The following is a 17,433-nucleotide window of genomic DNA, read 5'->3' as shown; positions in this document are numbered from 1 at the left end:
TTCAATGGGAGGATGAATTGTCCCTGCCAGTTACATGGCTCTGTGAATTTCTGTCACAAGAGCTCTATTGTGAATTTTGTCACAGGGGCCCAAAATTTCAGGTTTTGCTATAGGCAGAAATATAAGTATAAAAATACATCCCAAAGTTAAGTGCAAATATTGGTTTTCAATTATTTATGCTGTTCCTTTCCTTCCATTAGTCCAGATGAGTGAATGGATATAACGGTATTTTCTCTGCTTACAAAATTAAGTTCTGTTTAACTCTACTGGCTCTTTCATGATAAACAGAAGGACTTGTGTTTCAATTAGACTAAGGTAGAGTAAATATTTTGCTTTAACCATATTTTGATCAGTACCAAAATATGCCAAAAACAAATTATAAAATTATTTACCTAGTAAAGTAATACTAGTCATTCTTGAGGTAGAGGGAAAGAATAAGAAATCTAGGCAGGGGTGTATAATCCTCTCACAGGAAGAGAAAGCAAATATTTGAAATAAAAAATACAATCTACCACCACATGGCAAGTAGCAGTTCTTAACCCATGGTAGGTGCTTAATACATACTTGTTGAAGAACTAAATGAATGAACTAAAATGAACAAATATTATGAAGCAGCCTTATGTTCTGTAGGCATTTAAACTACTTCTTCCTCTTTTCTCCCATAGTAACTTTTAGATACCTTTTATTTTGAATACAACTTGTGTTTACTTATCAGTTTCACCCACTAGAGTCCATTCCTTGAGGACAGTACTTTGGTCTTGTTCTTCTTTGCCCTCCCTCCTTTATAACTGATTGATTAATTCATTCATTTCCTTTAATTGCCAAATTTCACTCTAATTCATCCACCATAGGTAGCTATTTTCAAATATTTAATGATTATCTTTTTGTTTGAATTTTTACAAAATGCATATTGTATTAATGTGTACATGTATTTTTAATTTTGTTACACATCTCATTTTTTCTTACTGTTTTCACAAAATAAATGGTGTATTACAGTTGTTTTGTTTCTTATCCTATTTTCATAAAACATAGCCTTTTATATCCATCTGTGTTCCTATGTGTACATATAACCCATTTCTTCTAGCTGCTATATAGTACTACATGATGTACATCCACCACATTTCACCTATCCCTGTCAGTGATGGACACCTATATTGCCTCAAACTCCCCATCACCATAAAAAAACACTGCGATGAATATCCTCCTATAAGTGCCCTCATGAACTTGTATATCTTTGTGATATACACTCAAGAACAGAATTGTCATGCCATAGGACATGAGTATATATTTAATTTCACTAAATAATATCAGATTGATCTCCACAGTGGCTGTACCTGCCAATACTCCCACCAGCAGTCCATGGGGGCGCTTACATTCCAATATCCCTAACAACATTTGGACTTAACCAGCATTCTATTTTCCTCTAGCTTAATGAAATGTTATCTCATTGTTCTAATATGTAGTTATCTGTTAATTATTTTGAGCATCTCTTCATGTGCTTATTAGTTTTAGTGTTTTCTCTTCTATATACCTCTTGTTCTTATCTTGTTGATCTTTGTATCCCCAATGTTTATCACCATCTCCTGCACATTATAGGCATTAAGATTTTTTTGAAAGAATGTATAAAATAAGAAGAATGTATGAAAATATAAAGTATTCACAAGACTTGTTAACAGTATGGATGTAGACGATTCTTTAAAATGATGGAATACAGCAGAAAAATCAAATGTGGTAAAGATAAAGGAATTTTGCACATGTTGAATTTGATGCACCTAAAGATATCGAATAGGAATTTGGATGTATGAATGAATGAGGTGAACTATAGAGCCAGGCTGAGGGGATATGACAGTAGCAGTTAGCCTAGTGATATGAGAAGTCCCTATTAAGTTTCAGAATGACTGAGAGAAAAGATCCAAAAACAGCCAGGCCAAATCTACATTAAGTATGCAACTCATGCCTTAGCTTAGAGTACTAATATCCATCAAGTCTATATAACTCAGGAGAGATTACAGAAGTGGGTTACATTTTCCCTGAATATGTTCAAATTATACTAAGCAAATTTTATTATCCACCACAGATTGCTACTTACACTGGTTGTCTCAGTGTATTTTTATCCCTGGGCAACCAATTTCCCAATTTAAATTACAAGATCTTAATAAGTTAGCTTTTAATAACAACTCTAAATATATCCTACCATATTTTCAACAACTGTATCACTTCTGGAAAGTATTCAAAAGTAAATTGTACCAGACCATGAACCCCAAAAGTATCCATCCATTGCCTTGTCCCTTCTAAGAAGTCTTAGAGCATCTGACAACTATATTGCTCCCTTCTGTGATTTCTAACATAGGTCACTATGCTGTTAACTACAGGACTGATGCACTGGCCAAAATTGACTGGACCAGGGATTGGTATCTGAGCCAAAGGCAGCCAACAAGAGACTGCCTTACAAAGGGGCCCGATGTACAATTTCTGCCTAAGAAGGGTATTTTGCAGTGGTTAGTGACTAGCCAACCTGATCAGATCTTCTCTCTAGGGAAGTCTGGATATGAAACATATAGAGTTAGCAGAAGCAGAAGTCATGAGAATGGTGACTACCAGAGTTGCTATGGTATCCTGAACGGTTCTTCTTGAGATTTGTTTAGCTGCTGAGACAGTTTCCTAGGCTTTCTTCCTAACTTATGCAACTTTCCAATAAACTACCACTTAAGATGACTTGAACTTGCCTCTGTTCTTCATAACCTGAAAAGCCTAATACCCTTTCTTCTCTAACCTGTATAAAAGCCACAAATTCTCGCCTAAATCAGTGGTTCTCGAACCTAGCAACACATCAGAATCACTCGTGGGCTTTTAAAATATTAAAATGCCCCATCTGGGGCGGGGCTCAGGCAACAGTACCTTTTCTAAGCTGCCCAGATGATTCTAATGCACAGCTAAGATCAGGAAATACTGACTTACATGCGCCCATTATGCAAACATTTTAGGGTCCATGTCAAGCAATTTTTAATTTCCATATTAAATGAGGTTCACAGAACACCTAACAGCCACCTGTGAGGATGGCATCACAGGGAATAGCTCAGTCATATAGGTGTGGTAGGAGGCAAGGCACAGATCATTTTCACTCCATGGCATAAAGCAACATCCTGGAACCTATACCAAGTATGGTTAAGGATTTCAAAGCATACTTTCAAAGTTGCACTGAAAATACAGATGCTCAACAATGCTGAGTGGAAAGTGAAAAACTGATTTTGCTGGAGATAACCAACCGTCTTCCCAAGAATGAACTTCATTTGTTAGGTTCCAACTACTTTCTGATATCAGTCACATGAAACAAAAGAGGAAAGAGACAAAGACTAAAGTTGACACGAAGGCTGGTATTATCAAGGATTTTGAAACCTTTAGGTCTATGGCATCCATGTTCCTTCCCATCCCCATCATCCTTGACTCAAGTCCCAAAACACAATCCAGAGTCATGTATCATCTCCTGTATTCTAATTTCTACAGTGATCTGTATTTTCTCTTCACTGACCAAAGTTCCTGCTACTCCACCAAACTCCAAAAGCCCTTCCATTGTGTCTACCCTCTTCTCTCCTTGCCTGAAATGAAACATGACTGTCCCCTGAGGTCACTGCTTCCCTTGTAACTCTCAAGTGGAGGCTATTCAAAGTGTCTCAGGTATAGGAGGTAGAGTTTGTCTTCTTCTGATTGCCAATGCTGCTTCTAAGCCATTACTTCCCCAGCCTTAGGTAAAAATATCTGTTCTTGTTAGTGAGAAAGTGGAACAACTGGAACCCTCATGAATGGGAATGTAAATTGGTACAACCACTTTGGAAAACTATTTGGCAGTAGCTACCAAAGCTGCATGCCCTATGACCTGGCGATCCCACTCCTAGGTATATACTCAACAGCAATGTGTACTTATGTGCGCCAAAAGACATATACAAGAATGTTGATGGGAGCATTATTTGTAATAGCTCAAAACTGAAAATAATTCAAATGTCCATTAACAGCAGAATGGATAAATAACTCATGATATATTCACCCTCTAGAATATCACAGAGCAATAAGAATGAATGAACTAGCATACATGTGTAACGGCTGAATCTCAAAAACAATGTTGGGTGAAAGAAGCCAGACATAACAGAGTAAATACTGCCTTATTCCATTTACATAAAGTTAAAAATAGGCTAATTAATTTATGGTGGAGAAGGAGCAAAGGGGAGGGCTTCGGGGCTGCTGGTAATTTTTTTTTTTTTTAATTTGGCTGCTGGGTGAACAAGTATGATCATTTTTGAAACTTTACCAAGCTGCTTATGATTTGTGTACTTAACTGTATGTATGCTATACTTCAACTGAAGAAAGTTTTCATAAAGGAAAGAAAAGCAATTCTCCTTTGAGACTTACACCACCCATCTATTCATCCTTAGCACCTGCCTCCTGGTCACTTCATCGCATTGAAGATTTAGGATACTGGTTAATAGTCTTCTTCTATACTCTAAATCCTGCCATAACTCTGAGTGACTTTAACGTCCATATGGCTGAACCACTCAAAAGCCTCACCTCACTCTTCTTTGACCTCACCTTTTTAGACCTTCATATTCACTCCACTGCAGTTACCCACTCCATGAGTATACCCTGAATTTACCATTTCCCAGAACTTGTTAATAGCTAAAATCATAAACTCAACAAGCTTTTCTCTGACTACAACCTCCTATTTCAGCTTTGTTTTCCTTACTGCTTTACTCCCGTTCTTTAAGCCAATAAAACTATCTACCACAGAAAACTTTTTGAGAGAATTAAATGAAATAATGTGCATCAACAGCGTAATACAGTGTCTGACACATAGGAAATACTCAATACATGGTAGCCATATTTCAATATTAAGTATTCTATTAGAAACAAGTATCTTTTAGGATGAAAATTTTCCTCAAATTCACTCAATCTCTGGCATTAATGAAATCTAGCTTTTGACACTACATTCCTCCCAATCCTTTTAAATGAAAGCCAGTCATCCAGCCATTCTCTCTGATTCAGGAGGTCAGGAGGAGAGATCAGTACAGTACTTGTTCTCAAGGCTAATTCCACATCAGTGTTCCACCATCACATTTGCTCAAAAAGTTCTTATCTCTCAAAATGTATGTAAACTATTTTCAGAGTTATCTACCAACTTTCAGGACTCCTTTCTACCTTATTCCTTGTTATTAATCTCTGGGGCTTCAAAATTAACACAGATCAGCATTTTTGTACCTAGGCCTCACAGATGCTTCCTCAAGCTTAAGCCCCACGATTCGAACTCAGACCATAGCGATTTCAGATCCAGATCTACCACTTATGACTGAGTGACTGTGGGAAAGTTACTCAACCTTTCTAAGCTTCAGTTTCTTTACCTTTAAAATGCTGGTAATAACAGTACCTAGATATAGGGTCACTGTGAAGCATAAATGCGAAAATTCACATAACATGCTTAGCAAAATGCCTAGCACAGTAAATATTCAATAGCATAATAGCTGTGATCACTATTATTAATTCTTACCAGTTCTTGGCATATTTCCACTTGTCTCCAAACCTGCTCAGGTCTCCTGAATTTTTTTTTTCACCAGTTTTATTGAGATTTAATTGGCATATAGTCTCCTACTTTTTTAAATGAAAAGAAACTTTCCTGGAATTTGCTACCCCCAACTCAAGATTTCTTCCGTACCTTTTGCTGCAACATTTCTCTAAAGAGTAATGTACACCTCCCTTCCAGAGGAGGCAAGGAGTAGTGGAAAGATCAGGGACTTTGAAGCCAAATATATCTGTGTTTGAACCTGGTTCTTCCACTTGGATAACCCGGAGCAAGCACTTTTTCTAAACCTCAGTTTTTCCATATGTAAAATGGGGATACTACCCATTTCTTAGGGTCATCAAGAAGATTAAACTGAAATAATACATGTAAAGCAGGTGGTCAAAGAAGGTGCTAAATGAATGCCAGTTTCCCACCCCTTATCCTTTCCCTAACCCCTTACAATCTAGGTTCTCACTCTACCACTTTACCTCACTTCAGCTCTTATTAGCATTGTGACTTTGGGCAATTTAATTGAATTTTCTAAACCTTAGTTTTTCATTTGTAAAATGGTGATCATTATCATCTACAACATAAAGTTGTCTTGAGAATTAAGTGAAATAACATATGCAAAGTATTTTAGCATGGTGCCTGGCCTTGCAGTAAGCACTTAATAAATGGCAGCTACCAGTGACTTATTAATAGCCAAATCAAAAGACTGTTCAACTCGCTCCTTCTACTGTTCAACTCGCTCCTTCTCTAGGCTTCAGTGACAACACACTATTCAGGTCTTCTTTTTAACCACTGACCATTCCTTCTCTCTCTGCACTCCCTCCATGATGTCTTTCTTTATTCTCTTCAACCAAGTGTGAACTCTCTCTTCTGAACCCTCAGATCACTTTGTACTTCTCCTGAGAACAAGGCACTTCCTCTACTCTGAATGACAATCATTTGTTATATGATACATCTCCACTACTTAATTTAATATATTTTATGTTCATTGCCTGGCACTTATTTATTCATGTAGAATTTATTGAGTCCCTAATATAGCTCATATATGTGCTAGGTACTAAGGATACAAAAAATAACATATTATAATTACTGTCCTCAAGTAGCTTATAGTTTAGGAGGATAGAATACACAAGTAAATAGTCTACTATTTACAGTATGATAAGTCCTATGGTAAAAGTATGCCCAGAATCCTCTCGAGCACAAAGAGGAGTTATTTAATCAGACTGGGGAGATCTGGGACACTATCTTGGAAAAGGCATTTTGTATTTAGCATACGGGGAGGCAGTACACAAATCCCTGTTAAATGAACGAGTGAAATATGAATAGGAACTAACTAGATGAGGATGGGAAATGGCACTTCAGGCCCAGAGAAAGAGCAGGGAAAAAAGGCTTGGAGTACAGATATTAGGAGAGTTCCTGAGAGACAGGAAATGAAGCTGGAAAGCCAAAGCAGAGTCGGCTCTTCCAGACATAGGAGCCTGACCTGACCCTAGAGGGCAGATGATGGAGTGCCAATAAAGATTTTTAAGTAGTGGAAGGGCATAATCAGATTTACATTTTAGTACTCTGGCAGTGCAGGGGGAAATTAATTCCATGAGAGCCAGGCTAGAGGCAGCGAGTCCAGTTAGAAGGGTGTTGTGATAATTCAAATAAATTCTGAAAGCAGAAATGGAGTGAGAATGGCGAATCAAGACGGATACTGAGCCTGAATTATTCATATTTGTATCTCCTGCAAGCAGTGCATTTTACACTTAAAACCCGCTACAAATATCTACCCGTAGGTATTTGTCTACTCATAGATATTTGTCGACTACTGTTACTGAAACCTACTTAGGGAACTGCAGCTAGCAGCCACATGTGTCACTTCCTGTACACAGATTCCTAAGTAAAGGCACCTTTTCCCATTACAGAACTCAAAAGAAACTTAGGTTTGTCATTCAAACCTGTAAAGTAACAACAGTGAATACAAACCCAGGCACTGCAGAGAGACTTGAGACGTCTCTATCCTGGTCTATTTCACCCGAAATAATGTTTGAACAAAGTCCTTCAAAGGGTCGTGAGGCCCCGCCCTGTGCACCCAGACAAATGCCCAGGATTCTTTTCTCTTTGTTTCATCTCAAGACCCAAGTCTGTTCGCTGCTCGTCGCCTGGCGGGCCATTTTCGCCCAGCTGTTTCCCAGTTTTCACCCTGCCGCTGTGTAAACAGTCAACAGCAGGGGATTGAGGAGAGAGAACCGTCCCAGGCTGAGGAAACTCTAAACAGGAGAAGCAGGTGTCTTGAGGCTTCAAACGTTAAAGATTCCCTGACCTTGCCAATTCTCTCGCAACCCCATCTCCACCTCGCCTCTTGCTGTGGGACTCCCTTCTGAAGTTAGGAGGATCCCTTCTACAGTTATCAGAGGGCTACCAGCATCCAGAGAAACTAAGCAAAGTAATTTTTACTTACCCTAACGGCCGCCATAGCTGTAGCGCTCTCCGCCCAGGTCTTCGCACGGAGAGCGGAAAGGGACAAAATAGCTCAACTAGGCACCGCTCAAAGTAGCCCCACCCAGTTCCGCCCCTCGCCAGCTGGCTCCGCCCTTTCTCCGCCTTCCTAGTGCGGCTCTAGGAAGTTGCAGAAGTTGGCCCTGTTTCTCTGGGGAAAACGGTTCAACCCTGTGGTGGACTGTCGCTATCCCTGATAACACCTTTCAGAATATTCTCCATAGTCCATTTGAAAGTTACTTTGCTGGGTGCAGAACTTTTCATTATGTTCGTTTTTTTCAGGCATATGTGATTTGTCTAGTTGAGGACTTAAAATCCAAGTCCGGCTGCCTTAATAAATAACTGTATAGTCACAAAAAGAACATGTTACCTCTGCAATACGTGGGCAAGTTCATACAGCCTAAGAGTATGTCACTAAGCGCCTGCTACGTGCCAGGCGCTTGTTCAAAGTACAGACATAACGTAATGCCTTCCCTCACGGAGCTTGTGATTCTAGGAGGAAAAGAGAAACAAATAAATGTTACAAAGTGCCAAATGCTGTGAAGGAAAATAAAACAGTATGGGGATGGGGTGGGAATTTATTGATTTAGATAGATTAGGGAAAGGCTTTCTGATAAAGTGACATTTGAGAAAAGTCCTGAAGGAACCAGATACCTTGGTTCACTCAGGTGTTACCTACAAAATTGTGTTTTGTTACTATTTTTTAATTGTGAATTTTTCTATGTAAGTAAACAATATCCTAAACGTGTCTAAGCACTCTGGCCCCAAAACACCAAGCACTGCATGAGAAAGGAAAGCTTTAAATATCAGGTGAAGTTTGAAGTAACCAAGAATTTTGAAAGAAGTGTGAGAATATGTGATATCTCCTGAGCAGTAGGTGTAAAGAAATATGCATTTTTGGACCTTCTGAGACAATACAGTGAAAATAAAGGAAACACCTATGTCTGGAAAAACTTCAAGAAATACAAAATCAGTAATGAGACCTAAAGTAATAGAAGAAATGAAAAGATTGATGAATCTATGGATTGAAGACTAGACAGTAAAAAAAATTAAGAACAACCTTTCTCACATGCAATGAGAAGGCACTATCTATACACAAAGATCTTTAACGAAAATTGTCAGATCCTGCAGAAGTGGCTCCTTCAATGATGGTTTGGTGATTTAAAACACTGTTGCAATTTCCAAAGCTTTCAGCCTTGGGTGAAGATGTGATTGCAGATTTAAAACTTGCAGAAGAATTTCTAGCAGTGAAACACATGATAATTGAAGAAGAAGGATTACATTGGATTACATTTTCAATTTTAATGAAACAGTTATCTATTATATATGCATCTCTTGAAGGGCCTACATTTGAAAGAAAGAATAATATGACCTAAGATTTAAGGCTGTGAAAGACTGCAAATTTTGATAACCCTGCTTAAAACTACTTCACAATGACGCACAAGCTGCAACCCTTCCTACATCCACTGCTATAAGGAAACTTCAGTTGACTTTCCTATGTATTGTATGTAGTATTTATATATTTCTTAAAAGTGTGCTACCATGTTTATTAAGTTCCTATCTTTTTGTAATGGGTCACTGATGAAGTGTTTGGGTGTTGCGCCTCTAATCTCATTTTCCCCATAAGATCTTCAGTTTTTATGCATGATTTCATGGTGCATTGATTTTTAGGGATTCATATGTTGAGTTATAGTAGTACTGACATCTCATTTCACCTTAGTTGTCAAATATGTTGGCACAAAATTATTCATAATCTGTTAACCTAAATGAGTGAAGTACAAGACATGTAAGAAATATATAGCTTTTTTTGGTCTACCTTTTATTTTCCCATTTTTGGAAAAAAGGATACAAAGAAAACAACACTAGTGCAATGATCAATGGCCCCTGGTACTCAGCCTCAGCATCAGGAAGACAATAGAAAGAGAGAGATATTCTGACAAACGTTACAGCAGTTCCTTCTACTCAGTTCCAAGTTTTCAAGACAAAATATTCTGATATTTAAATATTTAGACCACACTCATAGTCTGCAACCTAAATCCTGGACGTTATGAGTAGTAGGAAGTGACAGGAAGTCCCAAGTCTTGTGCTCATTTTGTATTGTTACCGACCAGGGTTCCTGGACTCTTTAATCAATAGAAATTGATATAAGGCCAGACAAGAAAATTCAGGCAATGTTTTATTGAGGTTCATGCTGCTGCATGGGGGAGTGAGAACAGGAAACATGTTCCCTTGCTCAATTCCTGAGGGGGGGCAAGCTGGTCCCTTAAATGGGGTGAGGGAGGGGGCAGACTCGTGGGTTAGGCAAGAGGGGTGGCTTAGGTGGTCTGCTCACCCCTTTGGTGGTGCTATCTGCAGGGATCTTGTGAAGTATCCTGCTTTTGCCCCGACACCTCAGAAGTGGCAGTTGGGTTTTGGTCTTTTTGTATCTTGTTGCTCATAATTTGCCTCAACTGCGCATGTGTGCAGTTATTTTTAGTCCCTTACAGTTTCCTTGTATTCTGTTGCTCGAGGAGATATTTGTCTAGGTGCAAGCACTGCAGCAAAGGGTCCCAGGTCCCAGCCTATCTCATTGCAATACCTTGAGGCACAATATGGCAAGGTTTCCACTCAGGTTAAGTGGCCTAACCAGGTGAGTCATCTCCACGCTATGGTGCTGGTATGAATTCTCCATTTAATAAGAGATTTTGAGCACTTGCACAGTGCCCTTCATAGCAACGCACTAGCTGCAGCACCTTCCAGACTATAGTTTATGGGACTCAAGGTTATGGCCAGGCATATGAACTTCAGGACACAGAGCCTATTCAATCTGTCTTTTGCCCCGCTCTTTCTACTCACTTTTTCTTTAGAATTTTATTCATAAAAGCTTTCATTCTAAAATGTCTCCCCCATAATAGGGCCTGATGATCATGAGAAAGAGCCTGATGTCCCCAGTCCTTCACAACACATTAACTTTTAATTTTTTACATCTTTTCCCAAAGTCCTTGGAAATAGAATTTTCCTTCACTGGAAGAGACGAATAAATACTCCACAATTTGTACAATTAGTGTCCCTCAATCTAGGATAGAAGAGAAGCTCATCATTCAAGCAGAAAACCAAATCCCATAACTATTATGCTCTGCAACAGTTGGGTTTCATGAGATGAAAAGAAGAAATGTGATCAACCTTGAGTAAATTTCTGTTTATTACAATAAAATATGCCCAAGGACAGTTGTATAGTGGAGCAAAGGAGGATGTGAATTGATGATGAGTTCAGTTTTGGATGTGCCAAATATGAGATATTTGTGGGACATTCAGTTACATATTGGAGCTTGGATGAGAGGTCTGAACTCTCTACAAAGATTTTGGAATCTTGTATATAGGTGATCAACAGATGAGGTTGCTCAGGGTGAGCATAGAGTGGTCTTTCTCCCAGTTATCTCTTAAGGCTATTTGGAAGTTTTAGAGTAAAAATATGAGAAAATAATTTTGTTCACATATTCACCAATTTGAGATTTTAGATTAATATTTTTACAGAAATCTCTTTATAGTCTTAATAATAATTGTAGACTCAAAGGTTATGTGTGCACATCAAGGACATTTTATTTTATTTAATTTCTGGTTAATGGTTCGTTTTCTCTTGCTTAGTATATTTTCCAGTATTTGCATTTTATCTTTAGATTTGTTAAATTTGCATTTTATTGTTACTAATTAGGTTGCTTTAGGTCTTCAATTAACAAAAATTAATCATTGGTGGAAGAGTGTGTCAATAATATGTAAAAGAGTTGTTAAGATGGTCTAAGTACTACAATGAGTAACCTGAAAACCACAAGCCATAACAATATAAATATGGATAGTGAACATAACTTTTATGTTTTTCTCTATTTCTGTATCAGTTGAAATTTCTTCTGATGTATTACATGTATTACATATTTAATAAAAATAAAGATATAAAAAGGTGAAGAATTAGTGAAGAGTTAGAGAAAACAGTATAAACAACTCTTTTCCTATAGACAGAGGTAAGACATTATTAGTTAATTAATAATGAGACATTAATTATTAATAAGACTTCCTTATTATCTAGAAGGAAAAAATAGTAGTATATTTTTAGTATACTTTTTGAGCAAATATAGACTATTGGTCATTATGCACTTAGACACATAAATCTGGAAATGTGATAATTTTGCAAAAGTAGCATAAGTAGCTTTTTAAAAAAAGGAGAAAAGGTACCAGGAACTACAATGGTAAATATCTAAAAATTAGATTTCATTGGACCAGTGATGCATTCACTCCGAATCCTTAGGATGTTGTCCATTATGAGAATTATGAAAATAATGGATTGATTTTATTGATGCTTTCGTGCCATGCTCAGAGTACATTCAAAGTAAACTAACTGAGTTTTTCTAAAACAAGTACAAAGTAATTATTTATGAAATAAAATTGATGACTTTTTTCTCTAAAAGTTGGGAAGAGACCAAAACAAAGAAGCATCATTCAAAGATGTACTTATCATAGGAAACAGAGGAAAAGACTTCCTTTTGCTAAGAACTGTGTAAATCTAGCTGTAAGAACAGTGTAAAGCTAGCCACTAAGCATTTGTACAGAGAGAACAAACTGTTGGTAAAATTCCTCTATGAAACCATACTGTTACACATTGCATAATATCAAAGATATATACAAGACAGGAGAGAAATTATTATAAAGGATGTGCACAAGGCAAATCTTCATGACTGTGGGTTAGGTATTCTATATTTCCTGTATATAGTATTTCCCAGATATAATACCAAAAATGAAAACACAAAAAGAGAAGATTAAGTTGGACTTATCAAAGTTATAAACTTTTGTGCTTCAAAGGACACCATTGAGAAAGTGAAAAGAATATGTATATAAAATATGGAGAGAGAGAGGATGGGAGAGAAAATTTTTGCAAATCATATAGCTGGAAAAGGGACTTTTATCTAGAATATGTAAAGAACTCTTACAACTCAATAGACAACCTAGTTAAAAATGAGAAAAGAACCTGAAATGACATTTCTACAAAGGAGGTTTACAAATGGCCAACAAGTGCATAAAATATGTTCAACACCATTAGTCATCAGGGAAATGCAAATCCAAATTGCAATGAGACATCACTTCACACTCACTTTTTGATTAGCTATAATTAAAAAAATGGAGAATAACAATTGCTGGTGTGGATGTGGAGAGAACCCTCCTATACTGCTGATGGAGACATAAAATGGTATAGCCACTTCGGTAAATAGTTTGGCAGTTCCTTAAATTGTTAAACCTAGAAATAATTTATGACCCAGCAATTCCACCATTAGGTATCTAATCAAGAGAAATGAAAAGTATGTGCACACAAAAACTTGTGCACAAATGTTCACAACAGCACTATTCATAGTAGCTAAAAAGTGGAAACAAGCCAAATGTCCACCAATTGATGAATGGATAAACAAAATATGGTATATACATTAAATAGAGTGTTATTTGGCAATAAAAGGGAATAAAGTACTTATATACACTACAACATGGTTGAAACTTTAAAACTTTATGCTAAGTTAAATAAGCCAGTCACACTAACTGGAATAAAATAAGAAGTGAATTTTTGTGAAGTCTAATATTCTTGTATGTTTTCTAAATGATGATTTAAATTATTTGTGTAACAGGCAAGTTTTATATATATATATATATATATATATATGAATTATATATATGTAAAATATATGTAAACATGAATTTATAAAATTCATGTTATCTAGTAGCCATCCATATTTATCAGATAGGAAGAACTGCATACCATTCATTTTTAAATGTGTTACAAATAAATGCAGTTTTATAAGTATAGGGATGAATGTAATCACATTTCCCCTAACTGCTCATCTCATGATTATTCATACTTTTTTTCCTTTAAACACACAGCCTAATTCCAAAATAATTGGTCACAATTATCTTTCCTCCTCCATATGCCTGTGTATGATGAGGTCTTCAAAGGGAAATAACCATGTTAATAAAATGTTTATTGTCATTGTATTCTTATTATAATCTTTCAATAAATATTTGTTGCCTAAATAAAATGATGATATCTTTTTAAAATAAAAGGGAAGCCAGTAGCAAAAGTCCACATATTGTATGATTCCACCTATACGAAATATCCAGAATAGGGAAATCTATAGAGACAGAAAGTACATTAGTGTTTTCCTAGGGCTGAAAAGTTGGGGGGAAATGGAGAGTGACTGCTAATGGGTAAGGGCTTTCCTTTGGGATTATGAAATGTTCTAAAACTAGATTGTGTCAATGGTTGCACAATTCTGTGAGTATACTAAAACAATTTTATAAGGGTGAATGTTTATATAACTTGTATCTTAATAAAACTGGTACAAAAGAGTATGTGCTAGCATATATTTTCTTTACAGTGGTGTGAAACCACACATATGCAGAACATGAACTATTTCTTGAAATAAGTCCAATTCTTATAAGAGAGAAATGTTCTACAACCTTGTTGGGTACATCACTGAAAGTGTATTACACAGAAGAGATCTTTTGATTAGTTAATTATATTGTGAGTTAATTATATATATAAACTTGAAAACAATCATAGAACTAGGACATTGGTGGCCATGTGAATCTAAATGTTTTCATATACACTCCAACAAAGGAGTAAAATCAGCTAGGGGTGTAAACAAAACCACACATGACCCATGTCTTAAGCATTACTAGGAGACCATACCACAAATCACATTGAGTGATTTGCATACGTTGATCATCCTTGCATCTTAAATAAAAATCCCATTTCATCATGGGGTTTAATCCTTTTAATTCACTGTTAAACTCATTTTGTTAGTATTTTATTGAAGATTTTTGCATCTATGTTCATTAGGAACATTGACTTGCAGTTTTCTTCTGGTGTCTTTGTCTGGCTTTGATATCAAGGTGATGCTGGTCTCACAAAATATATGTGAAAGTGTTCTGTCTTCTATTTTGGAAGAATTTAAGAAGAATTGATATTAATTCTTCTTTGAATGTTTGGTAGAATTCACCTGTGAAACTATCTGGTCCTAGACTTTCCTTTGTTGGGAGGTTTTCAATTACCGTTTTAATCTCCTTATTTGTTATTGGCCTGTTCTGGATTTCCAATTTGTTTTAGTCTTGGAGGCTTGTATATTTCTAGGAATTTATCCATTTCTTCTAGGTTATCCCATTTGTTGACATAAAATTCAAAATAGATTTTTATGATCCTTTTTGTTTCTGAGGCAGCCATTGTCATATGTCCTCTTTCATTTCGAATTTTATTTGAGTCTTCTCTCTTTATTTTTCCTTAGGTAATCTAGATAAGAGTTTATCTTTTCAGAAAACCAACTCTCAGTTTTATAGACTGTTTCTTATTGCTTTTCTAATCTTTATTTATTTCTACTCTAATCTTATTGTTTCCTTCCTTTTGCCAACTTTGGGCTTAATTTGTTCTTTTTCTAATTTCTTGAGGTGTAAAGGTAGGTTTTTTATTTGAGATTTTTCTTCTTTTTTAATGTAGATATTTATCACTATGAACTTCTCATTTAGCACTGCTTTTACTACCTTTCATAAGTTTTGGTATGTTGTGTTTTGTTTGTTTTTCTTACAATATTTTTAAAATTCCCTTTTGATTTCTCTTTGACCCAATGGTTGTTCAAGTGTGTATTGTGTATTATCCATGTATTTGTCAATTTTCCTGGTTTCTTTCTATTATTAATTTCTGATTTCATTCTACTGTGCTCAGAAAAAGTACTCGGTATGATTTTAGTCTTCTAAATTAGTTAAAACTTGTTTTGTAACTTAATATGTGATCAATCCTGGAGAATATCCCATGTACTGCTGAGAATAAGGTGTTTTCTTCCACTCTTGAGTGAAAATTCTGTATATGTCTGTTAGGTTCATTTGGTCTATAATGTTATATAAGTCAGCTGTTTCTTTATTGATTTTCTGTCTAGATGTTCTATCCATTATTAAAAGTGGGGGTATTGAAGTGTCCCACTATTATTGTATTGCTATCAATTTCGCCTTTCAGATCTGTCAATATTTGCTTTATATATTTAGATGATGTAACGTTGGGTGCATATATATTTATAATTATTTCATCTTCCTGGTGAACTGACCCACTTCCCATTATAATGACTTTATTTCTAGAGACAGTTTTTTATTTTAAGAATTTTATTTTATTTTATTTTTAACATCTTTATTGGAGTATAGTTGCTTTACATTGTTGTGTTAGTTTATGCTGTAAAACAGAGTGAATCAGCTATATGTATACATATATCCCCATATCCCCTCCATCTTGTATCTCCCTCCCAAACTCCCTATCCCACCCCTCTAGGTGGTCACAAAGCACCAAGCTGATCTCCCTGTGCTATGCAGCTGCTTCCAACTAGCTATCTATTTTACATTTGATAGTGTATATATGTCAATGCTACTCTCTCACTTCGTCCCAGCTTACCCTTCCCGCTCCCCGTGTCCTCAAGCCCATTCTCTACGTCTGCATCCTTATTCCTCTCCTGGCACTAGGTTCTTCAGAACCATTTTTTTTTAAAGATTCCTCATATATGTATTAGCATATGGTATTTGTTTTTCTCTTTCTGACTTACTTCACTCTGTATGACAGTCTCTGTGTCCATCCACCTCACTACAAATAATACAGACAGTTTTTGACCTAAAGTCTATTTTGTCTGATATAAGTATAGCTACCCCAGTTTTCTTGTTACCATTTGTGTGGACTATGTTTCCTACCCGTCCACTTTCAGTCTATGTGTGTCCTTGAATCTAAAGTGAGTTTCCTGTAGACAGCATAAAGTTGGATCTTATTTTTTATCTATTAAGCCACTGAATATCTTTCTTTTTTTTGATTGAGGATTTAATCCATTTGCATTTAAATAATAATAATTGTTGTGTTTACATCTTTATTGGAGTATAATTGCTTTACAATGGTGTGTTAGCTTCTGCTTTACAAAAAAGTGAATCAGCTATACATATACATATGTTCCCATATCTCTTCCCTCTTGCATCTCCCTCCTTCCCACCCTCCCTATCCCACCCCTCTAGGTGGTCACAAAGCACTGAGCTGATATCCCTGTGCTATGTGGCTGCTTCCCACTAGCTATCTATTTTACATTTCATAGAGTATATATGTCCATGCCACTCTCTCACTTTCTCACAGCTTACCCTTCCTCCTCCCCATATCCTCAAGTCTATTCTCTAGTAGATCTCTGTCTTTATTCCTGTCTTACCCCTAGGTTCTTCATGACATTTTTTTTCTTAAATTCCATATATATGTGTTAGCATACGGTATTTGTCTTTCTCTTTCTGACTTACTTCACTCTTTTTGACAGACTCTAGGTCCATCCACCTCATTACAAATAGCTCAATTTCATTTCTTTTTATGGCTGAGTAAT

The sequence above is a fragment of the Stenella coeruleoalba genome, assembly GCF_951394435.1.
Source record: "Stenella coeruleoalba genome assembly, chromosome: X".
Classification (NCBI taxonomy): domain Eukaryota; kingdom Metazoa; phylum Chordata; class Mammalia; order Artiodactyla; family Delphinidae; genus Stenella; species Stenella coeruleoalba.
This window is presented reverse-complemented; position numbering follows the sequence as displayed.